This window comes from Alosa sapidissima, chromosome 17 (genome assembly GCF_018492685.1).
Source record: "Alosa sapidissima isolate fAloSap1 chromosome 17, fAloSap1.pri, whole genome shotgun sequence".
NCBI lineage: Eukaryota > Metazoa > Chordata > Actinopteri > Clupeiformes > Clupeidae > Alosa > Alosa sapidissima.
The window spans coordinates 19,914,270-19,933,304 of NC_055973.1; the positions used below are offsets into that span (position 1 = coordinate 19,914,270).

The window sequence follows — 19,035 nt, forward strand, 5'->3', positions numbered from 1 at the left end:
AAGTTATATAATATAATATGTTATATATGTAATTTCGTGTGTCTGCATATATATATATATATATACAGTATATATATATGTGTATATACACAGTATGAGAGACCAAAGCTGGGTTTCTCTGAATTGAGCTGATTATTGTGAATAGAGCTATCTTGGTTTTGGAGAGTGTAATAATTATTTGTTTGTTCGTACCCCTATTTAAAATATTTGTATTGCTAACTTAATAGCCAGCTGTTTTCACATCAACTAGACCTATTGCACGCCGGTTAACCGTGCTCGTTGTGACGTTCCATTGTTGCATGTTGTATCCTCAAGTTAGCGCAATGTGATGCAACCATCTGATATACTTTGTCATTTCAGCGCAACATAAGCGGCTTTGTGTCTGGTCTCCCAGAGGTGTTAACACGCAGCAACCCGCAGTATCATCAGCCTCATTCTCTCATCTTCTGTTGCTGGTTGCCCTCTTCGCGAGGCAGTTCACAGCAGTGTTTGTGATGTTCCTAGCTCCCGCTCTTGGAAAATGTCTTTTGATCGACCTGACGTGGAAATGGCAGACAGAGCCACATTTCAAAGCCTCCTGCAAAGTTGAGGCAGTGTGTACCTGTTTGTACATGTAAAACACAAGTGGTGTTTAGTGGTGCAAAGTGCTATTTATTGATCTTTATTGGTGTTCAGGGGGTCTGGTGGCATGTTTAATATTGTTCAGGGGATGTGGTGGCAGTGTTTAGTGTTTAGTGTTATTTATTGGTGTTTTGGGGGCAAGGGGCAGTGTTTATTTGTGTTTAGTGGTGTTTAGGAGGCATAACGACAGTGTTTAGTGCTGTTTATTAGTATTTATGGTGTTTAGGGAGTGTGGTGGTGGTGTTATGTGGTGTTTATTGGTGTTTAGCAGTGTTCAGGGGCATGGCAGCAGTGTTTAGTACTGTTTATTGGTGTTTAGGGAGCATGGTGGTGGTGTTTATTGGTGTTTAGGTGACGTGATGGTGGTGTTTAGTGCTGTTTATTGGTGTTTAGTGTTGTCTAATGGTAGTAGTGCTTAATACTGTTTGCTGGTTTTTAAGGGGCATGGTGGTGGTGTTTACTACTGTTTATTGGTGTTTAGGTGCATGGTGGTGGTATTTAGCAGTATGCTATGCTAACATAGGTTTGCTTCTGAGGCTATAGCCTGAAGCATGAAGGGGGATATCTGGCGAGAGAGAGAGAGAGAGAGAGAGAGAGAGAGAGAGAGAGAGAGAGAGAGAGAGAGAGAGAAATGAGGCTGTAGATATGACAGATTCCAGCAAATAGAAGAGCAGGTCTCTCAATCAGAGGCTGTTTCCGGGTAAAAAATCCTTTTTTGATGTGTGTGAGTCTCTGAGGAGGCATGTATGCTGTGTGTGATGTTGCACGGCTGCTGATTGCTGGGAAGGCTGGGTATCTGTTAAATGTGGTTGCTATCAGCGACAAATAAACAATCAATTAAGAAAGTGTTTATGTAATTGCGTAGTCAATCACAGAGCCAGGATTAGCGCGAGGAGATGCGGTGTAAACGCACATCTCTGATTAGTCATGAGCAGACAGGATACTTTAGCAGCACACAGAGATAAAGGCGTCTGATTGGAGGAGGCTCTCTGTGCCGCCACACACTGTTCACACACCAGAGTTCACACACTTCACCTCACACAGACAACACTGCACACACACCATACAGAAACACAGGACAGAGTTCACACACATCCTCTCACACACACAACACCTCACACACCATACAGAACCACAGGACAGAGTTCACACACATCATCTCACACACACAACACCGCACACACTACAGAACCACAGAACCACAGGACAGAGTTTACACACACCACCTCACACACCATACAAAACCAGAAGACCGCAAGACAGAGTTCACACACATCATATCACCTTACACACACAACACCTTACACACTACAGAACCGTGAGACAGTTTGTCGCCACAACACACACTACAGAGTTCATTCACATAGCCTCACACACCCCACACACTCACACGAGTTCACACACACACATGACAGAGTTCACACACATTGCCTCAGACTAGGAATGTGTGATATTGTATTGTATCATTCATGATACCATGATACCGGTAAAATCCCTCACAATGATATGAATGTGTCAACCTGCGATATTAAGGCTACAGTCGATGACATGTTTCACATGCACGCATACTCAGTATAAGTACAACAAGAACAAATATGGCAGATGGTAGACTCCAAACCTGGACAAGGAAGATGAGTTAATCGCTAATAATGGTCAGGATTAGATTTTTGGATCTCAGTTTTGTATTTGTTTGGTTTTCCAGACTGCAAGCTGAGATGACTAGGGGCTAAGAATATAGTGGTAAATGGTGCCATTTTTATGTTGAGTCATTTGTCGTTATCACAATTGCGAATATGAAATCGTAAATACAATGAAATATTGTTCATTCATCCCAAGCTCAGCTATTTTTATTAGCTATATTTTACTCTTCCGTTGTTTTTCTTCTCTGGTATTTTACCAGCTCTGCCGTGGATGATAGAGACACTTGGTCAGAATGTCCTGTCCTCTGTTACGACAGGGGAAGTTTCAACTGCAATTTTATTTGGGGTCAGGTAGCAGCCTCGAGAATGATAACACTTTCATTTGGCATGCATTTTGTTATACGCTGCGTGGTTTATTTTTCCCGGCGACACCAGACAGACGGAGCTGGGCCGGCTAGAGATGTTTCCATCACCGAACACATTTGCGCTTTCCCCCTCAACCAGAACTGAATGATAGCCGGGATTTTTATTGAGGGTGGAATGGGAAATTGAAAAATGGCGGCGGAAGATTGGAAACACAGTGTTGATTATAAACTGTAAATGGAAACAAAAGACAGCCTTTTCCATTTTTTACGCCATACAAATTGGCGGCAGGTGCTTTTGACAGGTGCGTGATTGAGCTAGCACACAAAAGACAGTAAAACAGCAAACAAATGGATGCAGCGCAGCTCCTTGGTGATTGGTGTGGAGTCTGATGGCTGTTATTACCCTGGGACATGATCGCCACCGGGAGAGAAAGAGGAGGAGGATGAGGAGGGGTGAAAGCACAGGTGCTGGAGAAAGAGGAGAGGAGGAGTGGATAAGAGAAGAGTAGAAAGGAGAGGAAGATAGTGAAGGAGGGGAGGAGAGAAGAGGGGAGAAGTGGAGGGGATAGAAGAGAAGGAGTGGAAGAGAGAAAAGGGGAGGAAAGGAGAAGAGGAGAGGAATGGAGAAAAGAGGAGAGGAGGAGAGGAGGAAAGGAGATGAGTAGAGAGGAGGAAAGGAGATGAGTAGAGAGGAGGAGAGGAGGAGAGGAGATGAGTAGAGAGGAGGAGAGGAGGAAAAGAAGATGAGTAGAGAGGAGGAGAGGAGGAGAGGAGGAAAGGAGATGAGTAGAGAGGAGGAGAGGAGATGAGTAGAGAGGAGGAGAGGAGGAGAGGAGATGAGTAGAGAAGAGGAGAGGAGGAGAGGAGTAGAGAGGAGGAGATGAGTAGAGAGGAGGAGAGGAGGAGAGGAGATGAGTAGAGAGGAGGAGAGGAGTAGAGAGGAGAGAGGGAGACAAGAGGAGAAGGGAGGAGTGAGGGGAGAAAGTGAAGAAGAAGGGAGGAGTGAGGGGAGTAGCGTGTTTGTGTCTGCGTCTCCTGGACGGCCATTTTAAATCAGGGGGTGACAGCTTAGATCCAGTGGCCTGTGCTCACATGTATCTGACATGGCAACGCTGTTCTGATTAACCTGCACCTGATGTCTCTCAATAAAACCCCCACACACACACCATACTGCACCGCATGCACACTCTAAATGAGCTGGTTTGTAAGCAGATGCCTCTCCCTGTGTGTGTGTGTGTAGGTGTGTGTGTATGTGTGTTGGCTTATAAACAGACTGTGTGTCTGTGTATATGATTCTTTGTGCACGTGTGTGTGTGTGTGTGTGTGTGTGTTACAGAGAAGGGCAGAGAGAGTGACTGGATGTGCAGATACAAATATAACCCTACAAGTGAGATTCAGGCTATGGCAACCTGGCTGTTTGTCTTGGTGGAGGGCTCCTGTCAGGGGATTGGAAATTATAAATCCACTCTTCTTAAACGCCCTCAGTACTGCAACGTTGTGTGTGTGTGTGTGTGTGTGTGTGTGTGTGTGTGTGTGTGTGTGTGTGTGTGTGTGCGCGTGTGTGTGTGTCTGCTCAAATGTCCCCAGTACCGGGCCGTAATTGTGTTATTTTCTCCTCAGTGATCTGTTTGGGTGGCAGGTCCTGGTCATAATTCAGCTTGTGCAGAGGAGAAGAGGTGTGTATGTGTGTGTGTGTGTGTGTATATATGTGTGTGTGTGTGTGTGTGTGTGTGTGTGTGTGTGTGTGTGTGTGGCTCCCGGCCCTGCTGCCCTGGTGTGTGTGAAGATGACATCGGTGACAAGCCCCCACATTCTGACATCCTAATTATCCCGCCTCCTCTGGACCCCTGGCAGTGTGTTGTGTCAGGACTGAGGTGTGTGTACTGTGTGTGTGTGTGTGTGTGTGTGTTTGTACTGGGGGGGGGGGGGGGGGGGGCGTTCCATCACCCACCATTTGCTGGGAAAAAAGAGAAGCGTGTCATTGGAGCCACAGGCCACCTGAGGTCTGCTGCAGAAAGACACACTTGTGCATGGGCAACGACACACACACACACACACACACACACACACACACACACACACACACACACACACACACACACACACACTCAAGCATGGGCGATAGGCAATAGGAAAACACACACTTTTGCATAAAAACACACACACACACACACACACACACACACACACACGCACACACTGTTGCATAAAAACACACCACAATATATGGCTGTATGACTTACACAGGAAAACATCTTCTTGTGTGATGGCGTTTTTCAGAGGGCTGGCTGTGTTTGTGTGGGAATGAGTCATGGGTGTAAATTACTCTGCTTATCCACAGCCTGAAATATCACCGTGTCAGGAGAAATGTCAGGAGATTTGTACTTTCTGTTTGTCAGGCGAGAAAAAACATGTTTTCATCTGCCTTTTTGTCAAGCTTTAAGTTACATTTGTAAAACACGGGGGCCAACTGCTTCATAATTCAAGCATTTACTGACCTTGCAGGGTTGATGTACTTCCCCAACACTATAAAGCCCTCACTGTTAATTCCCTGTGGTTTAAAGAAAGCAAACGAAACAAAACGAAAGATTATTTATTTATTTATGTATTTATCACTCTTCGTTTCTTTTCTGTTTATGTATCGCTCTCTGTTTCTTTTCAGAGTTGTTTTTTTTTGTTGTTTTCTCTGCTGTAGCTGTTGACGTGGCTGAAGCCTCAGCTTTAGAATCCATCAGTAAGCAATTCTATCAGAGCCGCAGATCCCGCGCTCGGAATCCCTTTTATCACGCCGGGGATCTTAATTCCGTTGTAAATACACTGCAAACACAATTGGGCGTTTCTTGTAGGCGCTTAGTTGTAATCGGCCTCCAAGTGGAGCTGAAGGAGGCTGCTCTGCTCGCTGCACAAACCCTCAGATGGCTCTCTCAGGGATGCCCACAACTAGGGTTGGGCACCGAAACACGGTTCTAATATGACACCGGTGCCGACACAAACGGTAGTAACTGCATCGAATAACAACGTGGATTACGGTGCCTCATTTCGGTGCTTAAATATCATTTTTTAATTTTTTTTTTTATACGAGGCATCACTGCATGTCATGCGCCATCTCTAACGTCTTGCTCTGATAGCAACACATCCAGATACAGTTAGCTAGCATATGATAAACACTGGATGTATAAACCAGTGGGGTGCACCACATAGGCAAGTGGACAGTGTTTGACAGCTTGGGTGAGCCCAAGTAGCTTAATTTAAAGCTATATCCCGAGCTCCTGTCAAAATCTAGCAGTGGGCCTAACTACACACAAGCAAAAGGCTGAAACAACATCAACAGTAGGCTAGCCTATACATTACACAATATCCTTGCTAATGCGCTAACTGACATTTATTTCAAATGTTATCAGCAAAGTTGTAAGGTGAAAACTTTATTTCACAGTGTGTTAAACAACATAATGGCATTATATTAATATTTCATGTGCATGAGGCCCATATAGCATCACAATGAATATAAAGATCATGTTAAAAGTTAGCTGGCAAAAACATAAATATGTAGGTTACATACCTGATGTCACTGAGCTGTCAAAGAGGCTACGAAACCATCTCCGTACGTTATCGCTAATTAAACTCAGCTGACTGGTGTTAGCGCATAGCCATAGTTGCTGTTAAAATGCCTACTAGGCTAGCGCTGGGAATCTAAACACTTCAACACCGACATGTAGCCTAACATGTTCAAAACTACTGCGTGTTATGGGTTATGACATGACATTTCTTGAAGCATTTGGGAACACACTGAATTAATTGGAAAATAGAGTCCCTGTTAGATTAGCTTGCTTGCAAATGCCTTTGTCCATGACCTGGCAGTTTTATGGCAAGCGGTTTTAACATACATTATGGCAAACTGCCTACACTGGGTAAACTTACAAGCAGAGCTCACCATTGTGTGTGCATGCATGGCAAGCTGTTTTAACATTTAAATGTATTATTCGTAGGAGCAATGAGATATTGATAGTAAATTGAATATAACAGTTCAATTTCATGTTCAAATTTGTCTTAAATCAATAAAAATTTTAATTTAAAACATTTTAAAAACAAAGTACCGGTTCAGGCACCGTTTCGGCACCGGCACCGTTTTAAAAGTATCGATTTAGCACCGGTATCGGATAAAACCCAAACGATACCCAACCCTACCCACAACACACCTGCTCCTCAGCTCTTCCACTAACACCACACACACACACACACACACACAAACACACACACACACACACACACACACATGTATGTACATATGTATGTATGTACTGTGTGTATGTCTGATGAAGGATCATTACTAAAAATGGCAGATATTACCTCAAACACAAACACACGTACATGCACATGCACACACACACACACACACACCCATGTAGGTATGTATTTATAAATGTATTTTATTTGATGAGGTATCCTTTTATTTAATCTCTAAAAGTAGACTACCATGGCCCTGCACCATCATATATTTTACAAGAGCACCGAATTTTTTGTTGTTTTTTGTTGTGACAAGCTCGAAGGTCTGGTTTTTTGGTCTGGTCTACGGCTTACCATATCAACTTCACTTCACATCGGTGTTATTATGATACGAAATATGTGACTAATAGCTCAACACCAGTTGCTGCCATTATATTTTTGCTTTTATAAGTCTTTATAGCAAAGATCCTTGATTAGCCTACTGACCAAGATAGATCAACGTAATTCATTTGCTCCGCTTCAACACTGTCTGGTAAAAAATAAGTCTTCCTGTAATTTTTTTCATCTACCAGCTTCTTAGGCAAAAATCCCTGCACGCACGCGCGCGCACACACACACACACACACACACACACACACACACACACACACACACACACACACACACACACACACACACATCTGAGAGGTAGCACTATGCCAGGGCAGCAGTGTTGGAGTTTGACCACTCTCTGTTTCACTGCCCACACTCTAATTGGCACAGACAGTGGAAAAGTTGGCCAGCGAGCATCAGCTGTGTTTGCGGTTTAGCGTCTTCCCCTGTCCCCGCGAAGCGACTGCCTGTTCTGGTTTGAGCTGCTTAAATGGCAGGACACAAGAACATTCAACAAAATTTGCCACCAGTTGTGTGAAATTTAAAACTGTGTGAATTTCCTTTTCAACAGAAGAAATGGTTCTGTTGAAAAGGAAAGAACATTATTGTGGTTGCAATGTGTCATGAAAACAAATGTGGAACTTTGTCTGACAAATCCACTTGCACTTGCGTAATCACAGAAAACATCTGACCTCATCAACCTCAGAGCACAAACAAAAAGAATTCACACCATTATTGAATTACTTCATATAGTGAAACCGCTCAACCTTTATTCTCTAAGCGAACACCACCAAGACGTGTGTGCGTTTGCGTGTTCAAGGGTTCTGCTTGTAGCAAGCAGCAGCTGTGAGGAGAGTTGGAAAAATCCGTTTGAAATCTGATTACCCAGACGGTTCCGTCAGAATAACTGATAAGTGAGTTGGGTCCGTCCAGCGAGCTAGAACCTGTACATGAACCAGATTTAATAACATTCACACACACGCACATCCACACACATATACACACACATCCACACGCGCGCGCACACACACACACACATCCACACACACAAACACACTCTCTCACACACACACACACACACACACGCACACACACACACACGCACACACGCACACACACAGACACACACACACACAGACACACACACACACACACACCCAACCCACACACACACACATTCATACACACACACACACACACACACACACACAGACACACACACACAGACACACACACACACACACACCCAACCCACACACACACACATTCATACACACACACACACACACACACACACACACACACACACACACACACACACACACGTCTGCACATGACATTTCAGCCCTCTGCACATTACAGATACCTCATTTTGCTCCTTTTCCACTCACTTGAACCCAGAGCTATTTCTTCCTCGGATTAGGCCGTCGCAGGTAGTTGCTGCTCTCTGCTTTACTCAGAGAATTACTCCCTTCGTCTGCAGTCTGGCTATGCACTGAGCTCAGGCGTGCCACTACCACTGTATAATGCAGGTGAGAATATTTGAAGCTGCTTATCACCGTGATGTCTATAGCAAGGTTTTGTAGTCAGAAAAAAAGGGGATGATGTGTGTGTGTGTTTATTCTCACATCAGATGAGGAGCTTATGTTGATGCCGGAGCATGCACGCACGCATGCACACACACACTCACACACATACACACACACACACACACACACACACACACACACACACACACACATACACTCACCGCATGGGTCCCACAGGTCAGACTGATGTGGTGAGTGACAAGGCTGGGACTGGATATGGATCATGCTGCCGTCTGGGTAGATGCATGGGAAATGGAACTTTGTAGATGTAGTGTGGATGTTATGCTTAGCCGCTTGTGATATGGTCTTGATGTTATTAATGTCTTCAAACCCCTTTGTGTGGGTTGATGAGCCAGGGTCCTGTGTGGATGAGTGGTGTGTGTGTGTGTGTGTGTGTGTGTGTGTGTGTGTGTGTGTGTGTGTGTGTGTGTGTGTGTGTGTGTGTGCGAACAGACCCCCACAGCACTGGAGTCATATCACTTTCGTACACTCATCGCTGGGCCTCACTCTCTGTGAGCCGCATCAGCCTGCCTGGGGTTGCACACACACACACACACACACACACTCAAACATACACCCACACACACTGCAGGTTGCTCACAGGGGAGAGATCAGACTCAGTTTCTTTTGCCAGATGCCACAGCACACAATTAAGTTGTCCGTCACATGCAGCCTTCCCTAAATGAGAGTTATGAGCCACTGTAGCTCTGTTAAAGACTGCCAGGGGGAGACTCTCAGCAAAGCCCCTGCCAGCGTTTAAAGCAGCACACTGTGTCATTCATTTGCTTTTAAATAACCACACTGACTTATTGTATAGTAAGGAGAATGCAGTCTCTGACATTGCCCATGCATCCTCGGAATACAGTACCTGGTACTGCACTAGGAAATGCTGCAATTAGTAGCATGACCCTTATCGTTAGTTCTGGATTAATTGTGTGTACCCCTTTAGCACTAAATGGGTACCAGGTACATTGAAAATGGACAAAATGAGGAATTCCTAGAATTACTTAAAGATGAGAGTGTTGCTGGCTCGGCCTCCACTTCAGTAATGGCACTCCACTTCACTAATGGGCAGCCGTGGCCCACTGGTTAGCACTCTGGACTTGTAACCGGAGGGTTGCCGGTTCGAGCCCCGACCAGTGGGCCACGGCTGAAGTCAAGGCACCTACAGTAACCCCTCACTGCTCCCCGAGCGCCGCCGTTGTAGCAGGCAGCTCACTGCGCCGGGATTAGTGTGTGCTTCACCTCACTGTGTGCTGTTTGTGTTTCACTAATTCACCGATTGGGCTAAATGCAGAGACCAAATTTCCCTCATGGGATCAAAAAAGTATGTACAGTATACTATACTTACTTATAGTATCATTTACAGTTATTCATTTAGTGGACCCTTTTATCCAAAGAAAATTACAACTTCAAATAAATTACAAGGGCCATTCTCCCCAGAGCTACTCGGGTTTAAGCACCTTGCTCAAGGGCACAACGGTGGAAGCCGGGAATTGAGCCCACAACATTTCAGGCTACTGCATGCTAGCCCAGTTCCTTAGCCACTACGCTACAGTACCACCGCCCCAGTATCAAATGCTCCAAATGAAACAACCCTGGCGTCCATTCGCCGTGCGTCAGAGGACGATGGGAGGGTGCGAGCACACTGTGAAGACGAAGCAGCTTTGCAGTAGTAGCAGCATGTGTGTGTGTGTGTGTGTGTACGTGCCAGTGTGTGTGTGTGTGTGTTTGCTCAGTGAGTCGTGTGGCATCCACTGATTGTATCCTGTCCCCTGAGCACCATGCACTGTAGAGCGGGAGGCGGAGGCTCTGTGCCACCACTGTGATGAGTTGATGAATATCTGTCCGTTTATCACAAGCCCTGTCGACGTTTAGGAAATGTTCACCTTTCTGTGCGCAGTTTTGGATGAAAGTGGCCGTAGCTCTGTAGATGAATGCAGATGCAGATTAGTTGTGTGGTATTTACATGAAGTATTGCGAGGCCACACACACACACACACACACACACACACACACACACGCCATATGCAGCTTTATGGGGGAGGAGGAGGGGGATTAACTGCTTCTATCAGGTGAAGGAGAACAGAGGAGGAGGAGGAGAAGGAGTTGAAGAAGAGAGGAGGAGGAGGAAGGGTAGGAGAAGGAGGAGGAGAAGGAGGAGGAGGAAGGGGAGGAGGTGGAGGAGAAGGAGGTGAAAAAGAGAGGAGGAGAAGAGAGGAGGAGAAGGAAGGGGGGAAGAGGAGGAGGAGGCAGAGAAGAGAGGAGGAGAAGGAAGGGGAAGGAGGAGGAGGAAGGGGAGGAGGTGGAGGAGAAGGAGGTGGAAAAGAGAGGAGGAGAAGAGAGGAGGAGAAGGAAGGGGAGGAAGAGGAGGAGAAGAGAGGAGCAGGAGGAAGGGGGGAAGAGGAGGAGGAGGCAGAGAAGAGAGGAGGAGAAGGAAGGGGAGGAGGAAGAGGAGAAGGAGGCAGAGATGTGCTCAGTTAAGGAGGGTGGTGGGGGGATGGCGATTGTGGAGGGGCAATTGGTGCACTCAGGTGAGGAAGGTGTGAGTGTGTGTGTGTGTGGGGGGTAATTGGGGAGGTTTGGCTGCTTTGGAGATCAGAAGAGCCGCTGGCTTTGCCTCTACTGGTCCAGGTGACTCCTGCCTGCCTGTGCAGGGGAGGCATCAAGAAGAAGAGTGTGCGCACACACACACACACACACACACACACACACACACACACACACACACACACACACACATTGACACATTGATGAGTGTGGGTGTGTTGGTGTGGGTGGGGGGTGGTTGTTGGAACACAGATTAAAGAACAACATTCTTAACATCAGAGCTATATACACAGAGCACAATTAGCAGTGATCAGTGTGTGTGTGTGTGTGTGTGTGTGTGTGTGTGTGTGTGTGTGTGTGTGTGTGTGTGTGTGAAAACACACTTAATCCCCAAGAGCAGACCTTAGACCTGTGTGAGAGCACCCATGCTGGAGAAGGACAGTGTGTTTGTACTGAGTGTTTGGAGGGACACACACACACACACACACACACACACACTCATCATTCAGCCAGGTGGTGCTGGGCAGCTACCGTGTGTGTGTGTGTGTGTGTGTGTGTGTGTGTGTGTGTGTGTGTGTGTGTGTGTGTGTGTGTGTGTATTCTTGTCTCTGCGTGCGTGGTTCTGTGTGTATGTGTACATTATCTCTCTGTTTATGTGTCAGTGTGTATGTGTGTGTGTGTGTGTGTGTGTCAGGGCTCTGTCCCTTTGGTGGATGTCAGGACCCACTAAATGGCCATTGGCCTAATGGAGGGCCTAACTGTGGATGGGGCATGTTGGGGTTATAGAGGAAGGCGGATGGAAGGAAGTGACACATACACACACACACACACACACACACACACACACACACACACACACACACACACACACACACACACACACACACACACACAGACCCTGTTGTCCTTATCAGACTTTAATTGGCCCTCCAGTATGACTGTCTGTAAGGCTGAGACTGCTGGAGATGAGGCTGTGTGTGTGTGTGTGTGTGTGTGTGTGTGTGTGTGTGTGTGTGTGTGCTTGTAATGATGGGTTGGAAAGGTTCACCTCCTTCCTTTCGCCTTCCTCCATTACCCTAATGCTGCAAAGTCACCTGCACCGAACAGGCACACATTACAGACACACACACACACACACACACACACACACACACACACACATCCCCCCCCCCCCCCCACACACACACACCTGTCATACTGTCATTCCACCAAACACATCATATATGAGCATATGAGCATATACACTGTCTACATCTCAGGGTTATTAATACAATTTGAGTGGTTTTGAACTAAAAATATAGTTTGCAACCTTTCGTTCTCGTGTGGACAGGATCTGAGATGTCTGAGACGGCCCTTTTGATTGCATATGTTCCATACAGTACAGTGGAATTACGAGACAGTGTGTTCCAAAGCTGGCTGGCTAACATGCTACATGAAACTTTAGTGGATATCTGGACAACACAGAGCATAGTCTTCATCTGTGTCTGTAATTGTGTGTGTGTGTGTGTGTGTGTGTGTGTGTGTGTGTGTGTGTGTGTGTGTGTGTGTGTGTGTGTGTTTGTGTGTTTGTGTGTGTGTGTGTGTGAGGCAGTGGTTGTGTTCTGTGTTTGTGAGTGTGTATACATCTATGTGTGTGTGTGTGTGTGTGTGTGTGTGTGTGTGTGTGTGTGTGTGTGTGCGTGTGTGTGTCTTTGAGGCATGACCCCAGCCCGAGAGATGGATGCAGGCAGGTTCTCCCGTGACAGAAGCCATCCGTTAGCTCACAGAGCTCCACACATAACTAAAGGGGAAGTGTTTGCTCTGGGGGATTGTGGGTTTTGTAGTTTTAAACGCCCGTGTGTTTGTCGTGAAGCTTACCTTTTGTCTTCATTAAGGCTATTAAGGGAGCTACCAGGGGCCCTCTCAGCTCTGATAGGGCAGCTAGTGGACTGACTGGAAGTGTCGGCCACCTGTTTCCTAACAGCCAGGCAGACTAGGTGTGTGTCTTCCTCCACCTTTCTCCTGCTGCTGCTGCTGTGTGTGTGTGTGTATGTATGTGTGTGTGTGTGTGTGTGTGTGTGTGTGTGTGTGTGTGCAGACAAGACTTAATGAGGAGAGGCTTTTACTCGTCGCGCTTCCGTCGCATTTTTATTGGATTTTTATTTCCCCCATGCGTAAAGGCGTCTGGATGCGGCCCAGCTGTTCGGAGGGGCCCCTTCAGGTGCTGTCACTCCAAATGAAATGATGAAATAACGGCGCAATTGATTTCTCAGACTTTACAGGAGCCAGCATTTGGATGTGCAAGAGCCAGATAGAGAGAGAGACAGAGAGAGAGAGAGAGAGAGAGAGAGAGAGAGAGAGAGAGAGAGAGAGAGAGAGAGAGAGAGAGATAGTGCTTGTGTGTGTGTGTGTGTGTCAGTCTGTCAGTCTGTGTTTATTTATGTGTATATGTGTTTGTCTCTGTCTGCCTGTGTTTATTTGTGTTATTGTTTATTTTTCTGTGTGTGTGTGTGTGTGTGTGTGTGTGTGTGTGTGTGTGTGTGTGTGTGTATGTGTTTGCTCATGGACCTGATGTGTTGTCGTCGTTTGTGAATATTCCTCCCTGTTTGGGGCACTTAGTCACGCCTGGGTTCTGCGCTCCACAGAGGCTAGCCCCATTAGCGCATGCTGATTAGCCAGCCCTGCTGTGAGGCTCTCTCTGTATCCGGCACAGGACCACATCTCAGCCAGAACCCAACCGCAACCCAGCCACAAGCGGGCCAGAATCTGCTGTCTAACCCTGGTGAGCAATCAGAAGTGAGCCCTGGCTGGTGTCACAGTGTTTTGTCACCATGGCGATGTTGGGCAAACATTGCGTCCGTCAGATCTAAACAGTTGGCACCGGCGGTAATGGTGCTGCTGGTGACACAGCTCTGTGATTGGCTCATGAACACACAGCCCAGCTGAAGGAATAACCTGAATATCTCAACAGGGAGTTGGATGGGTGGGTGTGTAGTGTTGCATGTCTGGATGGAGAATTTGGTGTGTGTGTGTGTGTGTGTGTGTGTGTGTGTGTGTGTGTGTGTGTGTGTGTAGTGTTGTCTGAAAAGGAATGTGGTGTGTGTGTGTGTGTGTGTGTGTGTGTGTGTGTGTGTGTGTGTGTGAGTGTGTGAGTGTAGTGTTGTCTGAATAGTAATGTGGTGTGTAGTGTAGACAGCCCAGAGCTGCAAGCCCAAAGCCATGACGGAACAACACAGGCAAGACCACTGAATAGTCAGTAGTGGTCAAAACTATTGTAGGTGCCATTTCTGGAGATGCACGTCATCTCTGCCTCAGACTCTGAATGCCGACCTCACCTAGATCTGACATCTGTGCAGACCGAGAAAGAACTATCCACATGTAACGAAACAAAGGGGCAGGGTGTTATTAACCGGTGAATAGTTTAAAGGTAGGTGACATTAAAGCCATCATTAAAAAGTCATCTTCAAAGGGGAAAAATTGAGAGGCTTACAGAGTGCTGGTGTCCTTTCAAAAAGTGGCCCTTCGACGGCCTCTAACACAGGGCTGATGACAGAGTCTGAAATGTGCTTTTTAGTCAAATTTGCTTTAATCTGTGCTCCCAACTGTTATTTTTCCCATTTGAATTTTGTGTTTAACCGCCTACACACACACACACACACACACACACACACACACACACACACACACACACACACACATTCAGAGGGTTTCCAGGGGGTGAATTAAGGCAGGCAATATTTTCAACCAAATGTCACTTACTGCCTGAAATGGCGAAACAGCAATGTCAGACCCCTGACAGAGCTTCTGTGGAGAATGTGTGTGTGTGTGTGTGTGTGTGTGTGTGTCTGTGTGCATGTACTATGTGTGTGTATATGTGTATCAGTGTGTGTGTGTGTGTGTGGGCCCCACAATTGGGAAAGACAAGTACCGGTATGTGTGTACAGTAGATGTGTGTGTGTGTGTGTGGGTGCATGTGTGTGGGCCTTCCATATCAGTGTGTATTTATGGATACAGACTGATCAGTCTTCGCATTTTGTGTCCAGCTAATGGTCTTTCCCAGGAGCTGTTTCCAGCCACACACACACACACACACACCCCGCTCGATCTGACAGTTTGACAGGCTTTGGAGGGGGGCATTGCAGTGCAGTATCTTGCTGCTTCGAAAATTACAAGCGTACAGGCCAATATGGCCTCCTAAGGGTCTGCCCTGGCATGCAAAGATTTTTTCCCTCAAATCCCCTTTAAGATAATTTCTCAGTCCCTTCTCTAACCTTTTAATTAAATGAAAGCACAGCTGTGTACACTCCCCAGCTTCTGAGCTTGTGCCGACGGTCTCCGAGGCGACGGGCAGAACACACACACGCTCACACAGGCAGGGGACAGGTGATAAGCCGCAGATCACAGTGCGGGGGCGGCTGTGTGTGTGTGTGTGTGTGTGTGTGTGTGTGTGTGTGGCCCAGGACTTATAGACATCCCAGTGTGCCGTGTTGCAGCTCACATGTGGGGATGTGGTCGGGAAGGTTTTATAAACACTCCCTGAGAAGATCTCTTTGTGTCTGAGGCTTGTGTGTGTGAGTGTGTGTGTTTGTGTGTGTGTGTGTGTGTGTGTGTAGGCTTTAGTGTGTTTGGGGAGGGAGGAGGGAGTGTGTGTGTGTGTGTGTGTGTGTGTGTGTGAGTATGTGTGTGTGTGTGTGTGTGCGTGCGTGCGTGCGTGCGTGCGTGCGTGCGTGCGTGCATGCGTGTGTGTGTGTGTGTGTGTGTGTGTGTGCTTTAGTGTGTTTGTGGGAGGGAGGGGGGAGTGTGAGTGTGCAACACACTGCAGGGTCCATCTGTAAGAAAGATCTTTTGATCTGGCTTCACAACGTTGCTTTGCTGTGGTCATTATGGTCAGCACTGGCCAGCTGGCTCTCCTGCAGTAGCCACTCAAGTAAGTCTCAGGCATGTCTCATGTATGTCTCAAGTGTTGCTCAGGTGTAGTTCAGGTATGTCTCAGATGTGGTCTTATCTGTGATGGCTGCTGCGGCAGTGACACTGTTGACATTCCAGATGTCTCTCAGAAAGCTGTGAGTGGGAGTAATTGTAGTGACATTTTCAGCCTCCTCCTCCTCCTCCTCCTCCTCCTCCAGCACCATCTTAAGTGTTGGTTTAATGTGCGTACCCTCCAAAGCTGTAAGGCCAGAGCAGAAGCTTTCAGCAAATAAGCCTTTGGGGGGGGGCGTAGATGTTTGTGTTGAGAGAGGCTATGGCAGTCATTTTGTTGAGACAGTCCAAGTAAATACAAGAACTACTGAATCCCCGCATTCAGGCCTGACAAAAGACAGGTCTGACCTCAAATCACCGGCGATTGGACATGAGGGCAGATGACCAGTGCTTACTGCAGGTCCTAAAGCCATTCTGGGGAACAGAAGAGACAGAGGAGGAGAGATGACATTTCATCATTTCCTTTTGTAGACCATATTTGGGCAGCACCAGAATTACTCCCTCCTCTTTCCCGAGGTGTTTTGGGCTGTGCATGCTGCTATAACGGGGTTCTGTAATGGTGCTGTGCTGTAACGGTTCTGTAATGGGGTTCTGTAACAGGGTTCTGTAACGGTGCTGTAACAGTGTAACGGTTCTGTAACGGCGCTGTATCGGTGCTGTAACGGTTCTGTAACGGTGGTGTAACGGTTCAGTAACGGTTCTGTAGCGGTGCTGTAACGGTGGTGTAACGGTTCTGTAATGGTGTAACGGTTCTGTAACTGTGCGGTAATGGTGTAACGGTTCTGTAACTGTGCGGTTCTTTAATGGTACTGTAATGGTGCTGTAATGGTTCCGTAATTGTGCGGTCCTGTAACTGTGCGGTTCTGTAATGGTGCTGTAACGGTGTGGTTCTGTAACGGTGCTGTAACTGTGCGGTTCTGTAATAGTGCTGTAACGGTTCTGTAATGGTGCTGTAACGGTTCTGTAACGGTGCTGTAATGGTTCTGTAACGTTGCTATGACTCTGGGTCTGATCCAGCAGACACTCATTTGATGGTGATGTGGGTGACTGGTGGTGCACCGTCAGGGAGATCCTTTGAAGATGTGTCTCTCTGTGCACACACACAAACACACACTCATGCGGTGCACAAACAGACACACACACATACACAGACACATACACACATGGTACGCATACACACAAACACACACACACGGTGAACACAAACGTGCGCGTGCTCCACACATAGGTTTAGCCATTAAAAGCTGCAGGTCTTGGAGTGTGGCACGGGCTTTCTTCCTCGGCCAGCAGAGGTGGCTCCATTAGCACAGACTTGCGTTCCATGGAAATGTCCCCTCTGGCCTGCACTCCCTCCGCACTGCGAGGTGGGAATTCATTTCAGACCACTCGCGTCTCAATGCCAATCTGGACCACATTCCACCCGCACGGGACCCAGAGTGCTTTCATTTAAAAGGGTATCTTCAAATACTCACCAATTTTCCTCTGTGTATGTGTAGGTGTGTGTGTTTGTGCGTGTGTGTATGTGTGTGTGTGTGTGTGTGTGTGTGTGTGTGTGTGTGTGTGTGATGGAAGAGATGTGTAGGCTGCCAACTCCCGACTTTTAATTCTCCCCTTCAGTCGCCACTCAAAGGTTCTGATTCCCTTTGTGCCACATTCCAACTCTGCCTCCCCTCCCACCCACCCCATCCCCCTTCTATCACCTGGCGTGAGGAATCTCTCCTGTGTGTGAGCGTGTGTGTGTGTGTGTGTGTGTGTGTGTGTGTGTGTGTGTGTGTATGTGTGTGTACCTGTGTCTGTATACCCCATTGTGCTCCTCTCTCCCCCATTCGCCTGCTCATACACAGCTGAATGTGTGTGTGTGTGTGTGTGTGTGTGTGCTTGTGTGTGTGTGAGTGTGTGTGTGTGTGTGTGTGTGTGTGTGTGTGTGTGTGTGTGTGTGTGTGTGTGTGTGTGTAGAAGATCCACTGCCTCATCTTCAGCTGAATGTGTGAGTGAGAACCACTGCCGCATATGCAGCCAAATATGTGTGTGTGATCTGCAGCCTTATATGCAGCTGAATGTGTGTGCGCGTGCTCAACGAGGAATGGTTTCAACTAATTTAATGTGTGGATAATGTGCAAGAAAGTGGCCTGTGATTGGATGAGAGCATCACCACTCAGCCAATCAATCAGTGTGTCTGCCAGTCAATCAAGGCCAATGTGTTACAGATTGATAGACAGGGCCCTATTGATTCCCTGAATCACCCAAATAGAATACTAAAATGATGGCTTGAAGCACTGTAGAAATGAAATAATCCATAAAAACATTCTGACTGTGAATGATATGTTGGAGGACACAAGATTGTGGCAAAAAGCAGTGTCCTAAGTTTGGGATGTGGGTGTTAGGTGGGAATGTTAGGTGGGAATGATAGGTTGGGATGTGGGTGTTAGGTGGGAATGTTAGGTTGGGATGTGGTTGTTAGGTGGGAATGTTAGGTTGGGATGTGGTTGTTAGGTGGGAATGTTAGGTGGGGATGTGGTTGTTAGGTGGGAATGTTAGGTGGGGATGTGGGTGTTAGGTGGGAATGTTAGGTTGGGATGTGGGTGTTTGGTGCTGTTAATGTGGTTAAAGTGAATGTTACTAACATGTGCAGTAACATGTCCTTATCACACTGTAACTTGGTTGTTTCCCCTTTTTTGTGAGTCACTTTGGATAAATGCATCAGCTAAATGACCA

General features: G+C 46.9%; 1 protein-coding gene and 1 long non-coding RNA gene across 4 annotated transcripts in view; one reads left to right on the plus strand and one right to left on the minus strand.

Moving 5' to 3' along the window:
* The window catches only part of cadm1b (cell adhesion molecule 1b), a 214,351-nt gene that overhangs the window by 100,716 nt on the left and 94,600 nt on the right, over positions 1-19,035 (plus strand). The window lies entirely within an intron of this gene.
* Positions 1-19,035, minus strand: part of LOC121688813 — a 96,462-nt gene that overhangs the window by 42,664 nt on the left and 34,763 nt on the right. The gene's annotated exons all lie outside the window — the stretch shown is intronic.